At 41.9% G+C, this 12,649-nt stretch overlaps 1 pseudogene; it reads left to right on the top strand.

The window, feature by feature from the left end:
- The window catches only part of LOC107776192 (cytochrome P450 71A3-like), a 52,091-nt pseudogene that overhangs the window by 27,473 nt on the left and 11,969 nt on the right, over nucleotides 1-12,649 (top strand).

Here is a 12,649-nt window from a genome sequence, read left to right as displayed (position 1 = left end):
CTTCTCTCGCAACCCTGCCACATTAGGCACACACAATCGGCTCTGGTATCTCAGTGCCCCATCTTTTCCGATCCCAAAAGCCATACTTTTACACTGTTGAATGCTTTCTCTTAATCGTACTAAGATAGGATCTTCATATTGTCGTGCTTTTACCTCGGCTACCAAAGATGATTCTGATGTATTCTGTACAGTAACACCTCCATCATCAGAGTCTAACAATCTGATTCTCATATTAGCTAGCTGATGAAGCTCTTTAATCAACCCCCATCTACCTGCCTCAATATGTACTAAGCTTCCTATTGATTTACGGCTGAGAGCGTCTGCCACAACATTGGCTTTACCGGGATGATACAATATCTCGACGTCGTAGTCTTTCAATAATTCAAGCCACCTACGCTGCCTCAAATTCAACTCTTTCTGCTTGAAGATGTATTGTAAACTCTTGTGATCTGTGTAGATGTCAACATGGACGCCGTATAAGTAGTGCCGCCATATCTTCAAAGCATATATTACTGCAGCCAATTCCAAATCATGGGTTGGATAATTCTTTTCATGCTTCTTCAATTGTCTTGATGCATAAGCAATCACATTCCCACGCTGCATCAATACGCACCCCAAACCTATACCTGAGGCATCACAATATACCACATAACCTTCTGTTCCTTCAGGAAGAGTGAGCACTGGTGCAGATGTCAATCGATTCTTTAACTCCTGAAAACTACGTTCACAAGTGTCAGACCACTGGAATTTGGTAGCTTTTTGTGTTAACTTAGTCAATGGTGATGATATAGAGGAAAATCCTTCTACAAACCGCCTATAATATCCTGCTAGCCCTAGGAAGCTGCGGACTTCTGATGGTGTTGTAGGTCTCGGCCAATTCTTTACTGCATCGATCTTCTGAGTGTCGACACTAATACCCTCATCAGATATCACATGGCCAAGGAATGCTACTGAGTTCATCCAGAATTCACATTTGGAGAGCTTAGCATATAACTTACGATCCTGAAGCGTCTGTAATACTATCCGCAAGTGGCCCGCATGTTCCGCCTCCGAACGAGAATACACTAGAATGTCATCAATGAATACAATCACAAACCCATCAAGATAGGGCCTGAATATAGTATTCATGAGATCCATAAAAGCTGTTGGGGCATTTGTTAGCCCGAACGACATCACCAAGAACTCAAAGTGCCCATATCTTGTCCGGAAGGCCGTGTTTGGAATATCCTTCTCCCTAACCCTCACCTGATGATACCTTGAACGTAAATCAATCTTAGAGAAATACTTGGCACCCTGGAGTTAGTCAAACAGGTCATCAATTCTTGGAAGTGGATACTTTTTCTTTATAGTAGACTTATTCAACTGTCGATAGTCGATACACATCCGTAACGACCCATCTTTCTTCCGCACGAATAGGACTGGTGCACCCCAAGGTGAAGTGCTAGGCCTAATAAAGCCCTTATCTAGCAAGTCCTTCAACTGCACCTTCAACTCTCGCAACTCAGCCGGGGCCATTCTGTATGGAGGAATAGAGATCGGTTGAGTGTCAGGCAACACATCAATGCTAAACTCAATCTCCCTTTCAGGAGGAAGGCCTGGGAGTTCATCTGGGAATTCGTTGACCACAGGGATTGATTGTAAAGTAGGCGGTTTCGCCTCCGCATCCCTAACGCGAACGAGATGATAAATGTAACCTTTTGAGATCATTTTCCTTGCCTTAAGATAGGAAATAAACCTACCTTTCGGTGTAGCAATGTTCCCTTTCCATTCAATGACAGGTTCACCTGGAAATTGGAACCTAACCATCTTCGTACGATAGTCAACATTTGCATAGCATGAGGCCAACCAGTCCATTCCCATTATCACATCAAAATCAACCATTTCTAACTCAAATAAATTTGTCGAGGTTTGACGACTACAAATCATCACAGTGCAACCTCTATATACCCTTCTAGCAATCACAGAATCTCCTATCGGAGTAGATACCGCGAGGGGTTTACTTATCAATTCAGGTTCAATGCCAAACTTATTAGCCACAAAGGGTGTAACATAGGATAATGTAGATCCCGGATCAATCAACACATATACGTCATAAGAAAACACAGATATAATACCTGTAACAACATCTGGAGACGACTCGAGATCCTGTCGACCTACTAGAGCATAGGTTCGATTTTGAGCACCACTCGAACTCGGCACTGCACCTCTACCCCTACCACGACCTGTCGACTGCTGAAAACCCCGAGCTGGAGGTCGAACTGATGAGGAAGAACCAGACACAGATCCAGTCGGCTGAGCCATACCATCACCTCCTCTATTAGGACACTCCCGCATCATATTGCCAGGCTGCCCGCACGAATAGCATGCATCAGAACCTCGACGACACAGTCCAAAGTGGGACTTGCCGCACTGATCACAATGTGGTGTTGGGGGTCTCATCTGACTAGTATCCCTGTGATGTTGCGAGCCAGATGCCCGCGAACTCTGACCTGGACCAGAATAGGATCGATCATATCGAGGCCTCTGAAACTGTGGAGGAGCACTAGCTACAGGTGGCGCCGAACTCCTCGAAAACTGTGGCCTGATGCGGCCTCTGAAGTCATCAGAATACCCTGCAAATCTCGCCCTCTTATGCTGGCCCCTATCCTGCTCCCCAACTGCCCTCTGCTGGCGCTTACGATCCTCTAGGGTCTGGGCATAAGCTTGAATACGGGAAATATCCATGCCCTCCACCAAGGAGGCTGTCGTACACTCATTTATCAGATGTGGTCCCAACCAATTCACGAACATATGCACCCTATCACTCATCTCGGCCACCATATGGGGATCATACCTTGCCAAAGAATCAAACTGCATACTGTACTCTCGCACACTCATATTACCTTGTCTAAGGTTCAAGAACTTATCAGTTCTAGCTCGTCGCATCTCAACTGGCAAGTAGTGACGAAGAAAGGCCTCAGAAAATTCCTTCCACACAGCTGGAGGAGGGTTCGGACCCCTGGATCTCTCCCAACTATCATACTAGAGAACCACTAAATCTCATAGCCGATAAGAAGCCAACTCTACTGACTCTGTATCACTAACATGCATAACTCGAAGTGTACGATGAACCTGGTCAATAAAAGTTTGTGGGTCCTCCTTGGGGTCTGATCCGGTAAACACTGGAGGGTCTAAATTAATAAAATCACGAACTCTTGTACTAACTGGTTTCTCAGCAGCACCTGTATTCTGCCTCTGATCCTGAGCAGCTACCAAGCTAGTCAATAACTGCAAAGCACTCCGCATATCCTGGTCTGGAGTGCCAGACGGAGGAACTGGAGGCGCTGGGTGCCTTCTAATATCCTCTGGAGGAGATGGAGTAGATGAGGTATGAAAGGGCATCTCACTTTGAGCCTCACTTTGTCCTGCTCTGACTTGGGGCACCTGACTGGTACCCTCTCCCGCTGCTATATCAAGCCGTCTACTAATCGTTTGCTTCCTAGTCGAAGGCATCACTGAAAAAAACAAGGTGAATATTAGAGACGAACACTTACGACTCAACTCTACGCACGATCTAGATTCAGGAAGAAGGTAACAACCCTAGATGTCATGTAGCCTCCTGATTATAAATGTGGCGCGCTACACATCCATAATCAAGACTCTACTAGACACGGCTCATAGACAACCCCTAGGACAGACTTGCTCTGATACCAAGTTTGTCACGACCCAAACTGAAGGGCCATGACTAGCACCCGACCACACTTGCCGAGCACCAACGTACATTTCATCTAACCTTCATTATTATCTTTTAAGGCTGACGAGATCAATATAAATGGTAGACCTAGATCATGGACAACCAGCAATAAAATATGACGGCATGAACATACATAGCAGGGGATGACCAGACAATCAAGAAACTACGTATAAGGTATGAGCTACCACGCTACTATGAAAGACTATACAACAAAAACTAGCTGACAAGGCATACCAAACTATACATGAGCCGACACCTGTCTATGAGCCTCTAAAAGAACATAAGTGTTGCAACATAGCCGGAACAGGGCCCCGACATACCCATAATTTCTATAACAAAAATTGCATACCAAGACCAAGGCAAGTCCGGAGAAGGGATCTCGCCAATCACCGCTGAACTAGACAGTCTACTGTGGTGGGGGAGCTACACCTGCCTGTCTATCAGGACCTGCAGCACGACATGCAGCGTCCACAAATAAAAGGACGTCAGTACGAATAAAGTACTGAGTATGTAAGGCAAGGAACCATAAATACGATCAGTAATGTAAGCAAGGATAGAGAATATACAACCTGTAACATCTTAGTACCTCTGAGGGCTACTTACATGAAATGCATGATACATATGTATAAATACATAAACCTTTAAAGCATTCGCCTCTGTGGACATCATCATCATCATATCGTACCCGGCCATAATAGGCTCGGTAAAATTGTACCCGGCCACGTGGAGCTCGGTAAAACCCAACTAATCAGTGGTTGCACAATAGGTGCCGTACCCGGACAACTATAGCATGGCTCGGTAGAGTAAAATAGATACATATATATAATGCATGCTCGACTCATGGAATCACATTCTAAACCTTTCGGAGTGACGTAAGGTTGGTATCCTCTATACACGTTATTAGGACTAACTCTTCACTATGAACCTTATAAGATTTAGGAAGTACGAACAACATTGATAACATAAGAATAAGAGAAGTAACATTAACATCAATCGTTCTATAAGAGGGAAAACAATGTAAGTACTGCTAGCTTCTAAGAGTAGAGTATCTTTAGAAGCTCGTTCATTACATTATGTACAATCGGAGTCGTGCAAAAGAAGGAAAGGGATAGCCTCACATACCTTGTATATACTGCCCCAATCTCAAGCTATGCAATTGTCAAAACTCCTTAGTCTACAATAAGAGAAACGATACTATCGTTATCATTTAAGCGTCATAACTATTATGTATCGACCACAACCTATTTTACGATGAAACGGACAGCACCTCCGCTATATATATGACCTCACACCATTCAAAACAGTCACCAAACAGCCCAAACAACATCAATAATAAACGTATTGAGCCTCCCAAAATAGTCCACACACAGCCTAATCACTCCATACATACGACGACCACCGTAGTCGTGTCAAACAACCTGGAAATGTTACGAATAACTATCAGCCCATAACCCTACATATATATGGTGTTTCTCCACACCCTTCCTCATCCAAAACTCCACAAGATAGTAGTAAAATACGCAGCCCAACAACAACGCAAAACAGTCCACAAAACAATAACATTACTACCAAACCTTTCGATATATATCTCACAAGTTCTAGCTTCAATGGCTTAGCCGCAACTTGGATAATCTTAAATACATATAGAGTAAGAGGTTCCTTACCTTTATACAGAAAGAAAAACTCCAATTTGACCTTAAATTTCCATGAAATATCCCTCCAATGCTGCCACAACAACAAAAAAGCGAAACTAGCGATCAATTAGTGTTTTTCGGCACTAGAATCACTTTAGAAGGCTTGAAATCACCTAGGATTGATATTAAGAACATAAGGGAGTATTTACAGAACATAAACCCTTTAAAACAACCTCCCACACGAGCTGAAACGACACAAAAATGAGCAACAACAAGAAGAACAAGAGACTTACTAGCGCCACGGAATTCCCGACACTTGATTGTGTTGTTTGCCCTTTTTTTGGGTCTTGAATCTTGAGAGAACTTTGAGAGGATGTTACTAGGGTTCTAAGGTCTGAAAATAGTGAAAAGAAATGACTTAAAATGGGTTGGAGGCATCCTATATAGGTCCAAATATCTTAAACCGACTTAGTGGGCCCCATAGAGAGGTGCTTGGCGCAGTCTCGCGAAAATGCGAATATCTCTCTACTCCGAGATCGTATCGATAAACGTTTTAATGCGTTGGAAACTAGACTCATAGATATTTAATTTGGTTGGTAGATCACCCCGTAATTCCTTGTAAATTATGAGAAAATATTAGAAACATTTGACCTAATGTTTAAGTAAAATTATGAACCTAAGTTGCGACAACTTTTGTCGACTTTTGTTTCATAACTCGTTTGACTTCAAGACTTATGATACGGATATTATATGATTAAAATACCTTCATAAATGACCTCTTGAGTGTATTAAGCACCGCTAGATTACCTGAAAATTTGAGTTACAACATCCTTGATTCGTTTAACTTCTAATACTGGTTAATCACCCTTATACACTCTTGTATCACTTAAGACCAATAGGATAGACTTCTTATCATCTCAAAGATAATTCCTTCTTGGATTTATGTTAACTAATATATGGCATGAACTAACACATGTGGATATGGGTTGTAACAGAATTCACTGTGTGTCCTTAAAGAATTTAATCCCCTTACTGTTGCCCAAGGTTATGGATTAATTCCTCACACGATAGAACGAAATAACTATTCTGTGATAGCAGCGCTACAAATCACAGAACTTCAGCAAACTCAACAAACGGAGCAAATCATACTTGACACTTATATTTAGGTGGAAAATAATACAACAATGTAGAAAAGAGGAGAGAAGTTTTTAAATTTTCCATATCTGAAAAATGAGGTCAAACCTCTAAATTTATAGAGAAAGGAAGGATGATATGGAGAGGTACAATCGAAGAGGTGCCTCTTCCATTTCCTATTCACACCCTCAAAAGAAAAACCAACAGTTGACCTTAGTCCTTTTAGTGAATATTGGAGGCAAGTAAGAAGTATTATTGTGCTTCACCTTCTAAGCAATAAAAGAGTCCAATCTTTTCGTGATGTCAGAGAAAAAGAAACTGCTAACATGATTGCAAAAATAAGGGAAGGGTATGATTCTTCGAGTTCAATCATAGATTTGAGAGATCTTTTCTGTTCTCTGACCAATAACATAATTAGTAGAGTGGATTTAGGGAGGAAATATAATGAAGGGGAAAGTGGGATGAATGCTAAGACCACGCTAGAACAACTTCTTGAACTTATAGGTATTTTTAACTTTGGTGACTATATTCCATGGCTTGAATGGGTCAATTATTTAGTACAGTTGAATTTATACGTGGTTTCTAGATAGACAAATTAATTTGATCCTGAAATAATAAAAGAATTGAACAAACATGCAATACTTAGCCTTGAGATGAAGATAAAATAGCATAAACAGTAGTATAGCATAAGTTTTTTCCAGAGAACCCCCCCTACAATGATAACAGAGCTCACTATTTATAGTTGTACCTAGGGAACAACATCCTACGATCATTCCCCTTCTTTAATGTCAATTATGAGGACCATTGAAGAATGTGTAACGGTAAGCATGACTGGCCAATTCTTTGTCACGGGTTGTGTATTGAATACTGTAGAATATTCTTCATTAAATATGACCTAATGGCAGGCATTTATTGCATCTTTATGAGCATCATTCCTTCCGGTAACAAACAGAATGGTTGTTTTCGGTCTTGGCTATTGTCATAAGGGTGATTTATGTCACTCGAATTTTGCCCGAAGTTCACCACCGTGCGGCAGTCAAGCCCAGCCTTGACTTTAGCTTTTCCAATACTTAGATTTATTTTAGGGACATTTGAGACTTAGAAAAATGTAGGCAGCAAGTAAAGTAAATGCATACACGAAATTTACAGGAATTTCTTCCCAACTCTTATTAATATGTGAATACAAGAACACAAAGAAGCCAACCTTATGGCCAAGAACAAAGAACTCTATAGTTCCCTTCCCCAAAATAAATTTCCCATCCTTAGGAATTACACTTAGACGTTTTTGGCTAACATTTGCCACAAGAATAAGTTTTCTGCTCTTTTGGGACAGCCTTATGCATATATTTATAGTGCAGGCTGCCCAGTTACACTTGGCAGCATTTTAGACAATCAGTTGACAAGCCCCAACTGATGAGTAAACATAAATAACATGCAAAAAAACGTATATCACTAAGACATACAATCAGCCATGATTTAAATACGTGCCTCTACTTAGCCCCATGATCAGTTATATTTGAATGGGGCAGTTGTAACCGCTCAACTGCCCTGCATGGGCACTGCATGTGCTTGTTTTGGCCAGCTATTGCACGCCCAATGCTAGCATTGCGACCAGACTTGCTCATTGACACCGCTCTACCCCGATGTCATGACCATAGCTTGTCGCATATTGATTTAGCTGCACATGCCAATTACCACAGCTGCCCGCATATGTCAAGTCGCCCTCAAATTGATCAAATCTACCCACATTAATGTCATTGCTGGTCCCACATTGCCTTGCTTTGTCTTACCATGTCTTGGCTCCTACTTTGACATGGCTTTTCCTTGCCATTGTTATGCCAATCCGCACGTCCATGTGAAATACGTCTTGCCTCTGTTCAGGGTGTGTTTGGCAACCCCGCATAGTGTAATGACCCGGCTGGTCGTTTAATGAGTTACAGCTTCGTTTCCCCCATTTATGCTTCTTTATATGTCATTCAGGTGTATTTCATCGCATTGTATTGGTTAGTTTGCGTTCGGAATGGTCTTGTAGAGAAATGAGACACTTAGTCTCTTAACTTGGTGCTTTAGTTGGAAAAGTCAACCATAAGTTGACTTATGAGTAAACGATCTCGGAATTTGATTTTTATGATTCAGATAGCTTTGGGTGGTGATTTGGGACTTAGGAGCGTGATCGGAATGTGTTTTGGAGGTCCGGAGTAGATTTAGGCTTGAATTGGTAAAATTGGAATTTTGGCATTTTCCGGTTGGTAGCGGAGATTTTGATATAGGGGTCGGAATGGAATTTCGAAAGTTGGAGTAGGTTTGTTGTGTCATTCGTAAAGTGTGTACAAAAATTCAGGTTATTCGGATGAGGTTTGACAGACTTTTTGATCGAAAGGGGAATTTGGAAGTTTTGAAATTTCTTATGCTTGAATCTGATGATATTTGATGATTTGATGTTGTTTTGAGTGTTTCGAAGGTTGGAACAAGTTTGAATAAGGTTATGTGATATGTTGGCATGTTTAGTTGAGGTCTCGAGGACCTCGGGTGAGTTTTGGGTGGTTAAATGGATCAAATCTTGTTTTGAGAAGTTGCAGATTTTCTACTGTGTGTGTTGCAGAGTTTTGGCATTCGTTTTCGTGAGAGGGCTCTCGCTTTCATGGAGGGATGAGAAGTGAGGCAGGGAATTTGGCCTTCGTGTTTGCAACTTTGGTCCCCGTTCGCGAAGGTTGAGGCTCAGTGTGCATCGCGAACGCGATGATGTTCCCGCGTTCGAGTAGAGTAATTGGAGCAGCTGGGGTCCTGGTCATTTGTGCTTCGCATTCGCGCTGGCAGTGTCGCGTTCGCGATGGTCTGAGAAGCTAAAGCTTTGCGTTCGCGAAGAGAGAACATGTGGTCAACGGTTATTTGTGCTTCGCGAACGCGAGGCTTTGACAGCGTTCGCGAAGAAGGTTAGGTCACCTGGGCAAAATGTTTAAATGCCCATGTTTGCGATTTTTGGTCTATCTTCCACCATTTTTGAGCGATTTTGAAGCTTTTTGAGGAGGATTGAAGAGGGAATCAAAGGGAAACTTTTAGAGGTAAGATTTTTGGACTCAATACTCGTTCTTATTATGATTTTTACCTAATTAGACATGAAATTTGTGGAATCTAAAGCCAAAAATTGGAGAGTTAGGGTTTGAAGTTAGAGACCTTGATTTGAGGATTTGAGGGGTCATTCGTGGTCGGATTTTTGATGTATTTGATATGTATGAACTCGTGGGAGCGTAAGGATTCTAGTTTTGTGATTTTTATCGGAATTCGAGACGTGGGCCTCGGGCCAATTTCGGGATTTTTTATGTAAATTGGTTATTTTTGAGTGGGCCTTGTTCCCTTAGCATATTTTGATGGTATAAATCTATTTTTGGTTAGATTTGGAGCATCGGAGGCTGAGTCGAGAGTCAAAGGTATCGCGGGCTAGAGTTTGGACCGGATTGAGGTAAGTAATAATTGTAAATGTTGTCCTCAGGGTATGAAACCCCGGATTTCACATCGTTTCACTACTTTGAGGTGACGCACATGCTAGATGACGAGCGTGGGGCCATTCACCACTGGGGATTGTGACTTGGTCCATCTCGTACGACTGTTAAGTCACAGATTTGATTGAAAATTGTGTGATATCGTTGTGTTTTGGAAAGTATTAGTATGTTTTGGGCTGAATGCCATATTTGGGCTGAATGCCAACTATTTTGGACCCTTAGGGGCTTTTTACTACTATTTCTCACTGTTTTGACTTATTATCTATACTCAGTCATGCTGTATTTCACTGATTTCAAAACTCAGCCGTATTTACTCCATTTTGATACTTTAAATGACATTTTGGGCTAAATTTCCTGTTTTACTATTGCCCGAGTGGCTTGAGAGATTTTTGACTGAGTGAGGCCGAGGGCCTGTGTTGTGAGGATATTATGGGATTGGGCTGCAAGCCGCAACATGTTGTTACTGATTCATGATATTATGAGGCCGAGGGCCTGATTGATTTATGCCACGAGATGGCTTGTTGTTATGTGAGGCCGAGGGCCTGACTGATTATGCCACGAGATGGCTTGTTATAGCGCTTGGGCTGTAAGAGCCCCTCCAGGAGTCTGTACACCCCTAGTGAGCGCAGGTACCCGATGTGAGTGATGTGATGTAGCCTGAAGGGCTGGTTTTGTTTCATGTTGTTGCCCGAGAGGCTATTCTTGATCCATGTTTTGCCCGAGGGGCTATTCTTGATTTGTGTTACACCTGAGGGGCTAATTTCGAGTGATCGTAAGATAGCCCGAGGGGCTGGTTCTACAGATATTATGCCCGAGGAACGATTTGTGATACATGTTTTGCCCGAGGGTCTGTTTACGTTTCTATCATTTTTACTCATTGTTTTATCACTCTTTTGAAACAATTGGAAGATGTTTTTAAAAAAGTAAAGGGCTTTTACTGAAACTGAGTTTGATTTATGAAATAAACGATTTCTGTACTGTTTTGGAAATGTAATGTATTTATTGTAGCGTTATGATGTGGTTTACGTGTTTTCTTACTACTGAGCTTTCATTTATTTTTATTACTTACTGAGTTGGCTTACTCACATTACTCGATGCACCTTGTGTGCAGATCCAGATATTTCTGAACCCGATAGCGGGTGTTGATTGCTCAGTGGCAGAGTCATCAGAGTTTGCAAGGTAGTTGTCTGGCATTCACAACCCTTCTTTCTCCCTCGTATCTCTCGTAGCCTGTTATAGTATGTTTTCGGACTCTTTGTTGTATTCAAACCTTAGTAGATGCTTGTGACTTGTGACACCCCAATGTCGGGCTTGTGTATTTATTCTGCACTATTCATTTAGACTTAAATTTTAAGATTATTGATTAATTAATGGCTTAAAAATGACTTTTATTGAATACTGGTTGAATTCGGGAATTGTGTCGGCTGGCCTAGTTTCACGATATGCGCCATCACGACCGGGTCGATTTTAGGGTCGTGACACACAGTCCTCATGTCGAGCTACCCGTCATGATGTTGCCCCATTTTTCAGGTTGTATGCCAAGGAAATCATGAAAATCCTTATCACAACCCACATCTACCGAGGAACTTTGTCAAGGGGCTAACAAACCACCCCTACCCGAAGAATTTGTCGTCCTCGATGAAACAGTTTCTGCATTTTTCAGTACCACCATAGGCCCTTAATATGTCGCCTCTTGCTCATGTTCTTCCTTGTTTGATTATCTTCACCTTTTTCATCAGCAAACAAAGTTGTAAGAAGTTCAAGTTTTGGACAGTCCCTTGCCATATGTGGTCATTTGCAAATAAAACAGCCATCAAACTTGTTGTCTTGTCCCTTGTTTGTCGAAGGTCCAGCACATTGACTTTCCTTTTTATTGTCATTGCCCTCAACAATATTACCCTTGTTATTTCCATTTTTCCTCCACTATTTTGCCTTGTCCTTGTTCCCGTGTTTGGATTTTGAAGTAGTAGAGAAATAAGAACCATTTTATCCCAACCGAAAATCACCCAACACATCCGTAGCAGTGATGGAACTAGGAAGGTCTTTCACATTCTTCATTCAGAGTTCCATCTGCGCCAACGACTATAGCCCATAAAGGAAATTGTGCAGCTTGTCATCCTCAGACATGTTGCTTATATCCAACATCAAAGAACTGAAATCTTTGACATATTCCCTGACTGTTCCAGTTTGTTTCAACTTTTTAAGCAATCTCTAGTAATCCATCCCGCATTGCTAGGAAAGAATTGATCCTTCAACTATTTTTTTTGCCCTTCCTAAGAGTCAATTTTCTGCCTACCAGCACTTACATCGTCTGCCACGCGCTTCCTCCACCAAAGCTTTGCATTGTCTACCAAGTACATGGTCGTAATGGTGACCTTGTCTTCATCTCGCACATGGACAGCCTGAAAGTACTGCTCCATATCCCACGGGAAATTTTTGGGTTTCTTGGCACTCCTTGCACCATTAAACTATTTAGCCTCAGGAATTTTGACCTTGGTACGATCTGCCCCTTGTTGTGCCTCATCATTGACAACAGCACGACACAACAACCCATTTTTTGCTTTTGTGCACCCCTGGCTCAGCATGTTCATCTTGGCCTCAAGATACGCGAGACGAGTCACAATAGTCAGAAATTGATCACTATCAAC

Source organism: Nicotiana tabacum, chromosome 6 (assembly GCF_000715075.1).
Source record: "Nicotiana tabacum cultivar K326 chromosome 6, ASM71507v2, whole genome shotgun sequence".
Lineage (NCBI taxonomy): Eukaryota > Viridiplantae > Streptophyta > Magnoliopsida > Solanales > Solanaceae > Nicotiana > Nicotiana tabacum.
This window is presented reverse-complemented; position numbering and strand designations above follow the sequence as displayed.